The 14,866-nt window shown below is 43.1% G+C and overlaps 1 protein-coding gene across 5 annotated transcripts in view; it reads right to left on the reverse strand.

Moving 5' to 3' along the window:
• Positions 1-14,866, reverse strand: part of PALS1 (protein associated with LIN7 1, MAGUK p55 family member) — a 91,282-nt gene that overhangs the window by 51,812 nt on the left and 24,604 nt on the right. For 4 of the 5 annotated variants that reach the window (XM_066278146.1, XM_066278149.1, XM_066278150.1 and 1 more), the window contains exon 2: positions 5,539-5,622. The exons of the other annotated variant lie outside the window; for it this stretch is intronic. The gene's annotated coding sequence lies outside the window, so the exon portion shown is untranslated. The remainder of the gene's footprint in view (positions 1-5,538; positions 5,623-14,866) is intronic. 5 annotated transcript variants of the gene reach the window in all.

The following is a 14,866-nucleotide window of genomic DNA, read 5'->3' on the forward strand; positions in this document are numbered from 1 at the left end:
GCGCCCGACCGGGATCCACCCGGCACGCCCACCAGGGGCGGTGCTCTGCCCCCCCAGGGGGCGATGCTCTGCCCATCCTGGGCGTCACCATATTGCAACCAGAGCCACTCTAGTGCCTGAGGCAGAGGCCACAGAGCCATCCCCAGCGCCCGGGCCATCTTTGCTCCAATGGAGCCTTGGCTGCGGGAGGGGAAGAGAGAGACAGAGAGGAAGGCGCGGCGGAGGGGTGGAGAAGCAAATGGGCGCTTCTCCTATGTGCCCTGGCCGGGAATCGAACCCGGGTCCTCCGCACACTAGGCCGACACTCTACCGCTGAGCCAACCGGCCAGGGCCTTCATTAGATTCTAAACTCGTTAAAGACAGGGGTCATGTCTTATTCTTATATCCTGCAGTGCTTAACACAATAAATTTAACATAAGAAATGCCCAAATAAGTCCTGGCTAGTTGGCTCAGTGGTAGAGCATTGGCCCAGCACGTGGATGTCCTGGGTTCAATCCCAATCAGGGCACACAGAAGAAGTGACCATCTGTTTCTCCAACCCTCCCCCTTCTCTGTCTCTCTCTCTTTCCCTCCTGTAGCCATGGCTTGATTGGTTCAAGCGAGTTGGCCTCGGATGCTGAGGATGGCTTGGTGGCCTCTGCCTCAGGCGCTAAAATATGGCTCAGTTGCTGAAAAATGGAGCAACGGCCCCAGATGGGCAGAGCATCACTTTTAGTGGGCTTGCTGGGTGGATCCCAGTTGGGGTGCATGTGGGCGTCTATCTCTCTGCTCCCCTCCTCTCACTAAAAATTAAAAACACAAACAAACAAAGAACAAAAAAAAACCCCAAAAGAAATGTCCAATAAATATTTATTCAACTAAACTTAGAAATGTTATAAATTCACAGAAGATGTACAAAGGACTCTAAAACTTTGTGGCAAGGAGTCATAGCAAACAGTCAAAACATAAGAATACAGTTCTTTGAGAGGCATTTCAAGGAACTAAATATTAGCTAGATAGAAAAGACTATTTCAGAAGGAGGGAATCACATGACCAATACAAAGGAAGAGTATAAAAGTATGGTGCTTTAAAAAAAGAGAACAGAATAAAAAATAAAAAAAAAAGAGAGAACAGAATAGAATAAGGCTGACTGGGCAATGGGAGTATGTGATACATAAATAATGATAAAACTGGTAAGCCATTTATCCTGAAAGTACTGACTTATTACAAAAATTAAAGCAGGGGATGGCATGATCACATTCACTTTTAAAGAAATATCACTCTGGCAGAAGTGTAGAGGACTAACTAAAGGGTGGCAATGAGACCAGTTTGAAGGCAACTGTAAGAAATGTGGCCCTGAACTTATGACAGTGAAATGAAGAAAAATCATATTAAAGAAATGTGTAAGTTATAGATGCACTGGAACTTGGCTCTGACTGGTTGGTTCAGTGGTAGAGCATCAGCCCAGCATGTGGAAGTCTCGGGTTCGATTCCCAGTCAGCACACACAGGAGAAGCAACCACCTGCTTCTCTACCCTTCTTCCCCTCTCTAGCTCTCTTTTTTCCACTCCTGCAGCCATGGCTGAGATGGCTCCATGGCCTCAGCCTCAGGTGCTAAAATAGCTTGGTTGCTGAGCAACGGAGCTGCAGCCAGGTTAGGCAAAGCATTGCCTGGTAGGGGCTTGCCAGGTGGATCCCAGTTGGGACACATGTGGGAGTCTGTCTCTGCCTCCTTGCCTCTCAATAAAAAAAAACCCAGATACTAGGACTTGGGGTCTATTTCATATAGCAGAGAAAGAAGAAGAAAGAAGGAAAAAGAAATGAGGAGGAGGGGACCAGAGGAGAAAGGGTGGAGAAATGAGGGAGGGGGAAGGGGAAGGAAGAAAAAGGAAGGAGGAGGAATTAGTAATAGTAGTAATAACTACAACTATAACATTTACTGATCACTATGTACTGTACAATACTGCAAGCACTGTACAGCATTCATTTAATACTCATTACAACTGTTAAAGGAAGTCCAAATATGTACATTTTGTAGATGAGGAATGAGGACTAAAGTAGGCCTTGAAGATAGGATGGAGGAATAAGGGAGAGGCCATATAAGCAGGGAGATAAAAGATATGAGAAAAGTATATATAAGGACAGTTGAACCAAAGCAGTCAGCTTGTACAATAGGATAGTGGCTAGAAGGTTTGTATTCAACTTGTGAAAGGTCTTAATTATAAGTCCTTAATTCTCAAGGTGGTAGAAAAGTCACCAAAGGTTTAGAAAACGGGTGATTTGTACTTAATTTTAATTGAGCATTTATCCCTGGCTATGTTCCAGAGTTATAGAGACAGGATCCCTGCCTATTAGTCTACCTACCAAAATGTCCTACAAGGATCTAAAAATTGATGTGTCCAGAATTAAACTCATATTTCCCTTTAATTCTCTCATATTTTCTTTAACCTTATTCTTCCACTCTCAATTCTAACTAATGCCACTATATCCATCGAGTTATCCAAAACAGCTGAATGCTTGAGAGAACAGGCTCCAGAATCAAACTGCCTGGAATCTAATTGTTGCCTATGCTCTTTTCGAGTCTTAGCTCAAGCATATTCTCCTCTGGATTTCCATGACTCCGCAAACTGAATGTTTAACTCCTCCGGAATCCCACAATCCTGTCACATCTCTGATCAAACTGGACTACAAACTATTTATTCCTCTGTCTCTCTTCCTATCAAACTAGAATCCCTAGAGGTCAGAAACCAGGCTGCCCAGTCTCTGGATCTCTGACACTGCCCAGCACAAGGCCAATCAAACAGAAGGCTTCAGGATAGGAAATCAGACAGCGTGACTCCAGGGCCACTATCTTTGGGTCACTAGGTAGACGGCGCCATTAACGAAGATTAAGAATAGAGGAGAGGAAAAATTAAAAGGAGCAAGAAAGCCCTGGCCGGTTGGCTCAGCGGTAGAGCGTCGGCCTAGCGTGCGGAGGACCCGGGTTCGATTCCCGGCCAGGGCACATAGGAGAAGCGCCCATTTGCTTCTCCACCCCTCCGCCGCGCCTTCCTCTCTGTCTCTCTCTTCCCCTCCCGCAGCCAAGGCTCCATTGGAGCAAAGATGGCCCGGGCGCTGGGGATGGCTCTGTGGCCTCTGCCCCAGGCGCTAGAGTGGCTCTGGTCGCAACATGGCGACGCCCAGGAGGGTCGCAACATGGCGACGCCCAGGATGGGCAGAGCATCGCCCCCTGGTGGGCAGAGCATCGCCCCCTGGTGGGCAGAGCGTCGCCCCTGGTGGGCGTGCCGGGTGGATCCCGGTCGGGCGCATGCGGGAGTCTGTCTGACTGTCTCTCCCTGTTTCCAGCTTCAGAAAAATGCAAAAAAAAAAAAAAAAAAGGAGCAAGAAATTAAAAGGTCATATGGACTTATTTTTGGACACATTAATTGCAAGGCAACTGTAGATCATAGAGGCAAATAATCTAATCAGCATCTGTCTTATTCGTCTCTCTAGTCCTGATATCTAGTAAGAGATAAACGTTTAATTAAGTATATGAGCAAATCACTATTGTTCAGAACCTCTGATAGCTTTCATATTACCGAAAGAACAGAGTTTGAACTTACAAAGTAAACCCAAACTTTCTAATTGTATCTTTTACTACTTTACTGCACAAGCCTTCTAAGTTAGCTTCCTCATTTGTGCCTATCCCATTTTTTTTCTTCCTGCCTAAATGCCTTATAAACTAAGAAATATGTACAGCTTCTCCTTTCTTCTTCTGCCTTCAAGATCTACCACAGAGCCCTATTGCTTCAATACGTTTCTCCAGACCACCTTGGTTAAATAATCATATAACACTCCACATGTAGTATAATGCTCACAAGTTAATTCAGAAAAGCTATGAGCCCTGGCCGGTTGGCTCAGCGGTAGAGCGTCGGCCTAGCGTGCGGAGGACCCGGGTTCGGTTCCCGGCCAGGGCACACAGGAGAAGCGCCCATTTGCTTCTCCACCCCTCCGCCGCGCTTTCCTCTCTGTTTCTCTCTTCCCCTCCCGCAGCCAAGGCTCCATTGGAGCAAAGATGGCCCGGGCGCTGGGGATGGCTCTGTGGCCTCTGCCTCAGGTGCTAGAGTGGCTCTGGTCGCAACATGGCGACGCCCAGGATGGGCAGAGTATCGCCCCCTGGTGGGCAGAGCATTGCCCCTGGTGGGCGTGCCGGGTGGATCCCGGTCGGGCGCATGCGGGAGTCTGTCTGACTGTCTCTCCCCGTTTCCAGCTTCAGAAAAATGAAAAAAAAAAAAAAAAAAGCTATGAAAGATTCAAAAAGTTTTTTCAGAATCAGAAACTTATGCTGTGCCTTCTAGTTTTACCTTTAAGATAACTTTTTAGACAGGAAAATTCTGAATACCCTAGCTTATACATGTAGTCAATACAGATTAATAAACAGTGGAAGAGTTGAGACCACCTTATGCAGATAACGCAGTTACAATGTGTTGACCCTAAGAGTAGTCCTCTCTTCTCAATCCTCTAATTATAAATTGCTTTATTTATTTTATTTTATTTTTTCTTTTTACAGAGACAGAGAGTGAGTCAGAGAGAGGGATAGACAGGGACAGACAGGAACGGAGAGATGAGAAGCATCAATCATCAGTCTTTCGTTGTGACACCTTAGTTGTTCATTGATTGCTTTCTCATATGTGCCTTAACCGCGGGTCTTTAGCAGACCGAGTAACCCCTTGCTCGAGCCAGCAACCTTGGGTCCAAGCTGGTGAGCTTTGTTTTTGCTCAAACCAGATGAGCCCACGCTCAAGCTGGTGACCTTGGGGTCTCAAACCAAGTCCTCCGCATCCCAGTCCGAAGCTCTATCCACTGCGCCACCGCCTGGTCAGGCTAAATTGCTTTTTAAATGCCTCAAAAGCACACATTTCAAATTCTCGTAAGAGTCTCAGCTCATACCCATCCATGATGGGAAAAAAAATTGAAGAAAAATAAAATAATAAATCAATCCAAACTCTTTACATAGTCCAAAAAGCAAGAAAATGAATTTTCAGGTTGGCAAGCCAAAGCCTTTTCAATGCTAACTTCAAACTAGTGGGGGGAAAAGGGCTGTGCTTATGTGAATTGGATGCAAGAAAAGGGAGTAAAAAGATGCTAAGTAAGATTCAGTAAATACAAATCATTAAAATTTTGGAGCATGAAATAGTGTGAGGAATACTGCCCACTGAAAACTGCACACCAACAGCCAGAACCATTTGTGTGAGAGCTGGGAAACATGACAGGTTAGCAGGAAGACAATTTCCTATATAACCAATATCCTAATTTTTAGACAGAGGAAAATGTAAAATATATACTTCATACGCATAAACATGGTTGGCATATACTCTTGTCCAGAACTCTAAATTTATTTTCAATCCATCCTCCCTCCCTTTCTCCCACAAGTAATGCCCTTTGACCAGCAGCTGGGAAGTCTCATTTTAAGTGATCAGCATTCTTCAGACATTCTAAGAACTTGAACCATTTGTTTCCATAGAAACAGCTTTTTCAGCTAACAGAAGATTCAGGCCAACAACAGTGAAAAGAACTTACATTATGCTAATTGGAAAGACCTTGTCTACTATTCTTAGTTTCTCTTCTCTGGTTTTTCACAGAACGCAGGCTAACCTTCTTACTCTGTAAAACAGAAAAGAGACAATATCAAGTAAAAAAGTCTGCAGTGTTTTTTAGAGAGGGAATGGGAGAGAAAGGTTAATTTAATACAATATCCAGTTGTTTGCGGATAGCAAGCCTTTCTTAGCATAAAGTAGTAAAAATGCACCCCCTCCCAATCTCTAATGGACACATATCAAAAGCAATATAGATTACCTGAAATCCGTGATGAGAAAAAGGTAAACATAAGGGTAAAACCCTTTTGCAGATTATTTTTCACGACACTTTTGACCTCTAGGTTAAGATTCAAACAAAAATTCAGTGTTTTGTTCTTTGTTTTAACTACAATTTCTGGGTCAATTTTAAACATTATGAATATTTTATGATGCCAATAAATAATGTTTCAAAAATGAGAATTTGACAAATGGGAACCACAGTTAATTCAGAAGGGGAAATGTTGATGCTACACTGGAGACCAAGAAAGAAGATACTGTGAGAGGATGGGAGGTAGTGAGACTCCCACAAGTGCCATGGCCGGGATCCACACAGCAACCTCACCTGGGGCCAATGCTCAAATCAACCAAGCTATCCTTAGTGCCTGAGGTTGACACCCGGACCAATTGAGCCACTGGCTGCAGGAGGGAAAGAGGAAAGAAGGGGGAGAGTAAGGTGAAGAGAAGCAGGTGATGTCTTCTCCTGTGTGTCCTAACTGGGAATCAACCTTGCTGGGAATCAATCAGCAACTGGGAAGTCCATATGCTGGGAAGACACTCTATCCACTGAGTCAACCAGCGAGGGCCAGGCCTGCAAGAAATTTTAAAACATGCAACACCTGACTATTTTAGTCAGGGGCATTGACTTCTTTTGATTGTCAAATAAAAACATGACAACAGCCAACACAACAATAGCCACCTAGTTTGAATTAATCAAAATTATACCTATTTTTTTGTCATATTGGCAAAAAGTGTATTTTTTTAGTGTCACAAAGAATTTTGGTAATTAATTTATGTGTGCCATAAGATGAAAAAGCTTGAAAATCTCTGCAGCAGGGTAATAGATGATAAAACGCAAACATAGTAAAATGACTTCAGATAAAGGGCTAGAGAGAACGTAAAACCAGGTAATATTGAAATAGAGTATGTGGCAAAACAGCTGCAACTGATAAAAGGTACAGAAACTGTCAAGATGAAGGCCACCGCCTGACCAGGCAGTGGCGCAGTGGATAGAGCATCGGACTGGGATGCGGAGGACCCAGTTTGAGACCTGAAGATCGCCAGCTTGAACGCGAGCTCATCTGGTTTGAGCAAAGCTCACCAGCTTGGACCCAAGGTTGCTGGCTTGAGCAAGGGGTTACTCAGTCTGCTGTAACCCCACGGTCAAGGCACATATGAGAAAGCAATCAATGAACTAAAGCACCACAATGAAAAACTGATAATTGATGCTTCTCATCTCTCTCCGTTCCTGTCTATCTGTCCCTATCTAGCCCTCTCTCTGACTCACTCTCTGTCTCTGTAAAAAAAGAAAAAAAAAAGATGAAGGCCACCACCCACCATATTTAGGGCTTAAAACGGCAGAGACCAGCTGATAAAAATGGCAACTAATTTCACCTAACAGTAACTCCTACCCTTAGTAGAGGTTCACTGTAAAACATTAGCACGTTAAATGACACATGCCATGATCACAAACAGAAAGCCCATTGAGGGACAAAAAATGGCCAACAGAGATCCTCTGCAAAATTCTACCTCTTTCCCAGGGAGATCCTGAATACTCCTCCCCCTCATGAATACACTAACTCCTGATTAAAAGAACCTTGATAAAGGAAGCAGATACCACTGAAGGGGCGCTGCTCCATCTTAGGGTAGCCCAATCCATCTCATGCTTCACTAATAAACTCACTTTCACTTTAAACTCTATGCTGGCCTGTATTTGAACTCTTTCCTGCACAAAGTCAAGAACTCACAGTGGGTTCCCACACCCCCCAGAAAACCAACATCAATATAATATAGGTAATGATGTTTAGAAGGGGCAACATTAGATAAGATGGTCAAGGAAGTCCTACTTTAGGAGGTGACAGTTGAGAACTGAATATCAACAAAGTGAGTGAGCTCTGAGAAGATCTAGAAATAAAAGTTTCCAGGTTGAGGGACTGGAAAGTACATTTTCTATGGATGTCATCTGGAATCTCAATTTCAATATACAGATGCTCCTCTACTTACAATGGAGTCAAACCACAATAAGCCCACAATAAACTGAAAATACCATTAAGTTGAAAATGCATTTAATACTACATTGTAGGGCAGGGGTCCTCAAACTATGGCCCACGGGCCGCATGAGGCCCCCTGAGGCCATTTATCCGGCCCCCACCGTACTTTCGGAAGGGGCACCTCTTTCATTGGTGGTCAGTGAGAGGAGCATAGTTCCCACTAAAATACTGGTCAGTTTGTTGATTTAAATTTATTTGTTCTTTATTTTAAATATTGTATTTGTTCCCGTCTTGTTTACTTTAAAATAAGATATGGGCAGTGTGCATAGGGATTTGGTCATAGTTTTTTTTATAGTCCGGCCCTCCAATGGTCTGAGGGACTGTGAACTGGCCCCCTGTGTAAAAAGTTTGGGGACCCCTGCTGTAGGGTATCATTGTTTACCCTCATGATCATGTGGCTGGCTGGAAGTTGCAGCTTGCTGCCACTGCCCAGCGACATGAGGGAGTATCGTACCACATATACCTAAGGAAAAAAAATCAAACTTCAAAATTTGAAGTACAGTTTCTATTAAATGCACACTGCTTTTGCACCATCACAAAATCAAAAACTTCTAACTTGAACCATCATAAGTCAGGGACCATGTGTATCCCAAACTAACAACCTCTTCCCTACTATTAATTATACCACTATCTTCAAGATCTTTATCTTTCTCAAGTTCTATTATACAATTAGTTGCCAACTTAATTACACAAGGCTGTTTGAACCCATGGAACAGTGGCAGAATGTAACCCCCAAGTATGCCACTAAAAAAACTGTTAAGAAAATGGAAAGGCAAAGATAAAAAAGGAAATATTTGCAAAATTTTTATGTCTGCTATAATTACTTACAACCCAGAAGTCAAAAATCAATTTTTAAAAATAGGGCAAGAGGCCCTGGCTGGTTGGGTCAGTGGTAGAACATCAGCCTGGCGTATGGGGGACCCGGGTTCGATTCCCGGCCAGGGCACATAGGAGAGGCACCCATTTGCTTCTCCACCCCCACCCCTCCTTCCTCTCTGTCTCTCTCTTCCCCTCCTGCAGCCAGGGCTCCATTGGAGCAAGGATGGCCCGGGCGCTGGGGATGGCTCCTTGGCCTCTGCCCCAGGCGCTAGAGTGGCTCTGGTTGCAGCAGAGCGACGCCCCGGAGGGGCAGAGCATCGCCCCCTGGTGGGCAGAACATCGCCCCTGGTGGGCGTGCTGGGTGGATCCCGGTCGGGCGCATGCAGGAGTCTGTCTGACTGTCTTTCCCCTTTTCCAGCTTCAGAACAAAAAAAAAATAGGGCAAGAGCCTGACCAGGTGGGGGTGCAGTCAGTCGATCAGCCTAGTATGCAGAGGACCCAGGTTCGAAACTCCGAGGTCACCGGCCTGAGTGCAGGCTCACCAGCTTGGGCGCGGGGGTCACTGGCTTGGGTGTGGGATCATAGACATAATCCTATGGTCACTGGCTTGAGCCCAAAGGTTGCTGGCTTGAAGCCCAAGGTGGCAGGCTTGAGCCCAAGGTCACTGACTTGAGCATGGGGTCACTTGCTTTGCAGTAGCCACCCCCCCCCAGTCAAAGCACATATGAGAAAGCAATCAATGAACAACTAAGGTGCTGCAACAAAGAATTGATGCTTCTCATTTCTCTCCCTTCTTGTCTGTCTGTCCCTATCTGTCCCTCTAACTCTCTCTCTGTCTCTGTAAAAAAATTAAAAAATAAAAGTAGGGCAAGAGATTTGACCACTTCAACAAAGAAGACAGACAAATGACAAAAATAATCATTTGGAGATACTCAACATCATTAATTCTTAAAAAATGCAAACTTAAAACGACGAGATAGTGACATAAGGATAGAAATCAATGGAACAGAATTAAGTGTCTAGAAATTCTCAGATATACAGACAACTGATTTTTAACAAGGGTGCCAAGAATATTAAATGGGAAGAAAATAGTCTCTTTAATGAATAATCTAGGACAACTGGATATCCACCCAAAAGAATAAGGTTGGACTCTTACCTCACACCATATAGAAAAATTAACTCCAAATGGATCCAAGACACAAATATGTATATAAGAATTAAAACTAGCCTGACCGGGCGGTGGCACAGTAGATGGAGCGTCGGACTGGGATGCACAGGGCCCGGATTCCAGACCCTGAGGTCACCAGCTTGAGCGTGGGCTCATCTGGTTTGAGCAAAGCTCACCAGCTTGGACCCAAGGTCGCTGGCTCCAGCAAGGGGTTAGTCGGTCTGCTGAAGGCCCGCGGTCAAGGCACATATGAGAAAGTAATCAATGAACAACTAAGGTGTCGCAATGTGCAACGAAAAACTAATGATTGATGCTTCTCATCTCTCCGTTCCTATCGGTCCCTGTCTAGACCTCTCTCTGACTCTCTGTCTCTGGAAAAACAAAACAAAACAAAACAAAACTACAACTATAAAACTCTTAGAAGAATACACAGATGTAAATCTTCATAACCTTGGATTAGGCAGAGGTTTCTTAAGATAGGACATCAAAAACACAGGCAACAACAACAAAACAGATAAATTAGACATAAAAAAACAACAACTCTGTACTTCAAAGGACTTCAGAAAAGTGAAAAGTCAGTTCATGGAATTGGAGAAAGCTTTTGCAAATCAGTATGTGACAGGGAACTTGTATGTAGAACATGTAACAAACTCTTGTGACTGTAATAAAAAGATGAAATGGCCTGATTTAAAAATGGGAACAGAACCTGAATACAGTTCTCCAAAGAAGATATAAAAAGGTATTCAACATTCTTAGTCACCAGAGAAAAGCAAATCAAAACCAAAAGACCAGTTAGGCTCTGTCAAAAAGACAAGGAAATAACAAGTGTTGGTGAGGACATGGAGAAAAAGGAACTCCTGTGCACTCAGGTGGAAATGTAAACTGGTGCAGCCACTATGGAAAACAGTATGGAGGTTTGTCGAAAAATTAAAAATAGAACTACCAAATGATCTAGCAATTCCACTTCTGTGTATTTATCCAAAGAAAATGAACACACTAATTTGAAAAGTTATACATACTCCTACATTCACTGCAGCATTATTTATAATAGTCAAGATTTGTTAATAACCTAAATGTGCCCATCAATGGATAGATAGATGAGTTGGTAACGAAGATGTGATGTAATAAACACACTCTCACAACGCCATAATACTTAGCCATTAAAAAGTGAAATCTTGCCACTTGCAACAACATGGATGGACCTGAAGGAATTACCCTCAGTGAAATAAATGAGACGGAGAAAGAGAACATTGTATGATTTCACTTACATGTGGAAGATTAAAACAACCAAAATAAACAAAACAAAACTCATACACAGGTAACAGGTTGGTGGCTGCCAGAGGGGAGAGGATGTTGGAAGGGGGTGGGTAAAAGGGATGAAGGGAATTAAGAGGAACAAGCTTTCAGATATAAAATAAGTAAGTTGTGGAGGTGTAATGTACAGCACACTTACTATAATCAATATACTGCGAATCTGAAAGCTGCTAAGAAAGTAAATCTTAAAAATTCTAAACACAAATTTTGTAACTTTGTATTGGAAGAAAAAGTAACTATACTTACTGTGGTGATCATTTTGCAATGTATTGATATAAAGATGTCCAAAAAAAGTCAAATAATTATGCTGTATACTTGAAACTAATATAATATTGTATATCAATTATACTTCAATTAAAAAAATGAGAAACCATTTAATATCCATTAGGATGGCTAGATACAAAAAGATAAGTGCTGTGGAGGATGTGGAGAAACTAGAACCCCCATACACTGCTAGTGGGAATGAATGTCAGATGGTGCAGCCACACTGGAAAACAGTATGACAATTCCTTAAAAGGCTAAACACAGAGTTACTATATGCTCCAGCAATTTCACTCCTGAATAACTCTGAATATACTTAAAGCTACTGTACACTTGAAATAGATGAATTGTATGGTATGTGAATTGTATCTCAATAAAGCTGTTAAAAAACAACAAAATACCATTACAAACATAACAAAATAGCTAAAATTAAAAAGACTGACAACACTAAGCATTGGAGAGGATGTGAAGAAATTGAAATGCTCAAATAACAGTGGTGTTAATGTAAAATGGTTGTCAGTTTCTTAAAATATTAAACATACACTTATGATATAACCCAGTGATTCCACACAAGAGAAATAAAAACACATTTCTATTTGTAAAAATCACAAAGATCTGCATGGAGCATACAAATATTACTAATAACTTAAAATTGGACATAATCCAGATGTCCTTCAGCTGGTGAACAAATATACGGAATACTATTCAATAATAAAAAATAATGATATGCTACAACATGGATGGCATTTAAAACAGATCAGACACAAGAATACCTACTGCAACATTCCATTCATATGCTATTTCTAAGTAAAGGCAAAACTAGCACTGTTAGAGAAAGTAGTTTGCTGGTTTCCTACAGCTGGGAGTGGGAGCAGAAGCTAGCTACAAAAAGATGAGGGACATTTCTTTAGGCGATGAAAGTATAACAAAAATATATTTCAGCGATATCTGCACAATATAAAGTTATTAAAACTCCAACTGTACCCATAAAATATGAATTCTACGAAATATAACTTATACTTCAATAAAGTTGGTTTTAAAATTCATCAAATTGGCCTGGCCAGGCGGTGGTGCAGTGGAAAGAGCGTTGGGCTGGAGGCTGAGGACCCAGGTTCAAAACCCCGAGGTCACCAGCTTGAGCGTGTTCTCATCTGATTTGAGCATGGGATCACAAACATGACCCCATGGCAGCTGGCTTGTGCCCAAGGTCTCTGGCTTGAGCAAGGGACCACTGGCTCAGCGGGACCCACCCCTGCTCAGGCACATATGAGAAGCAATCAATGAACAACTAAGGTGCAGCAACTGAGAGTTGATATTTTTCATCTCTCTTCCTTCCTGTCTGTCTCTCTCTCTTAAAAAAAAAACCAAACTGAACACTTAAAATTAGTGAATTTTAATTACCTTCTGAGCTGCTTTTAAGATATACATTTAAAACCGCATCTTATTACATGTAAATTATATCTCAGCCAAACTAATTTTTTAAAGACCATTGTGTAAATATAAAAATATTCCAGAAACAAGTCATATATAACTTCATATAAAAAAAACACTTTATTTGCTCAATAAATGTTTAACTCAATGCATAAATTTCAGTTTCCAACAATAAATGGCACACACATCATTTTCACAGAGAATGAACTTACCCATTTGTAAAAAATAAGTAAATACAAGTGTTAGTCAAATAAGTTTGTAAATATAATGTACTAGCTGTACCCAGCCGGCCACGCGTTGCTGTGGCTCAATCTGGTTAAATGGAAAAGAAAGAAAAGAGAAAGCACACATTTCTAATATGTTTAATTTCACAATGCTTGTGGGTATACAATATTTTTTGTTGTTCCATTGTCTGTGCAGATATAGAGATTGTCTGGTTTGCCAACTCTATAACTGTCCATGTGAGAAACAATCCGTGTCTAGATCTAAACTGCACAATTCTAAAGACTGGCCCTGAGCTTTGTTGATGGTAATTGCAAACACACGCCAGTCGAATTGGGAACTGCAATCTCTTAAATTGAAATGGCATATCTGTTGGAATCATAGGAATGCCAGGAATGAGGAAATCTTCACCTTTGAAAGGTCCTGTCAAGACTGTTGCTTCTGCCCTGGCCGGTTGGCTCAGCGGTAGAGCGTCGGCCTAGCGTGCGGAGGACCCGGGTTCGATTCCCGGCCAGGGCACACAGGAGAAGCGCCCATTTGCTTCTCCACTCCTCCGCCGTGCTTTCCTCTCTGTCTCTCTCTTTCCTTCCCGCAGCCAAGGCTCCATTGGAGCAAAGATGGCCCGGGCGCTGGGGATGGCTCTGTGGCCTCTGCCTCAGGCGCTAGAGTGGCTCTGGTCGCCAACATGGCGACGCCCCGGAGGGGCAGAGCATCGCCCCCTGGTGGGCAGAGCGTCGCCCCATGGTGGGCGTGCTGGGTGGATCCCGGTCGGGCGCATGCGGGAGTCTGTCTGACTGTCTCTCCCTGTTTCCAGCTTCAGAAAAATGAAAGAAAAAAAAAAAAGACTGTTGCTTCTATGACCCTGGCCAGTTGGCTCAGTGGTAGAGCGTCGGCCTGGCGTGCGGAGGACCCGGGTTCGATTCCCGGCCAGGGCACACAGGAGAAGCGCCCATTTGCTTCTCCACCCCTCCCCCCCTCCTTCCTCTCTGTCTCTCTCTTCCCCTCCCGCAGCCAAGGCTCCATTGGAGCAAAGATGGCCCCGGTGCTGGGGATGGCTCTATGGCCTCTGCCTCAGGCGCTAGACTGGCTCTGGTCTCAACAGAGTGACGCCCTGGATGGGCAGAGCATCGCCCCCAGGTGGGCATGCCAGGTGGATCCTGGTTGGGCGCATGCAGGAGTCTGTCTGACTGCCTCCACGTTTCCAGCTTCAGAAAAATACAAAAAAAAAAAAAAAAGGGAAAAAAAAAGGTTATTGCTTCTACAACGTTGCTCATTAGTTTTTTTACTGCAAGCCGCGTGCTGTTGCAAAGCTTTGGTTGGTTGGTATTTCACAACATGATAATTGGCACATCGATTTTCAATTGCAGTATGTGTGGTGGCATTCCTGGCAGATCGAGTGAATTCAAAAATTCTGTTGGATAATTAACCGCTTCATCTGCTTCCACAACAGTGTCGACGGACTTGTATGTGACTGCCTTGCTTTGAATGTTAGACTGAATAATATTGTTAAGTTCGTAGATGTCTTTGTTCTTGGCTGCAAGAATAGCTCGTTCACTCAGCCAATCGTGATTTTTATAATTGGTTTGAATATTGGGAAATACTTTTTCAACCAATTCTTCTTTTGATGTCACTAAATTGCAGAAGTTATGAGGCAATGAAATTCGTCCTGAGGTCAGATCAACTGGCACCTTTCCGTTCCCAATTTCCAGCCATTGATGTGAAAATATCTCAGCTGATCAATCATTTTGCAGCTAGACACGCATATTTGTAGTTAATTTTAATGTCTTTAT

Source organism: Saccopteryx bilineata, chromosome 4 (assembly GCF_036850765.1).
Source record: "Saccopteryx bilineata isolate mSacBil1 chromosome 4, mSacBil1_pri_phased_curated, whole genome shotgun sequence".
In the NCBI taxonomy this organism is placed as follows: Eukaryota; Metazoa; Chordata; class Mammalia; order Chiroptera; family Emballonuridae; genus Saccopteryx; species Saccopteryx bilineata.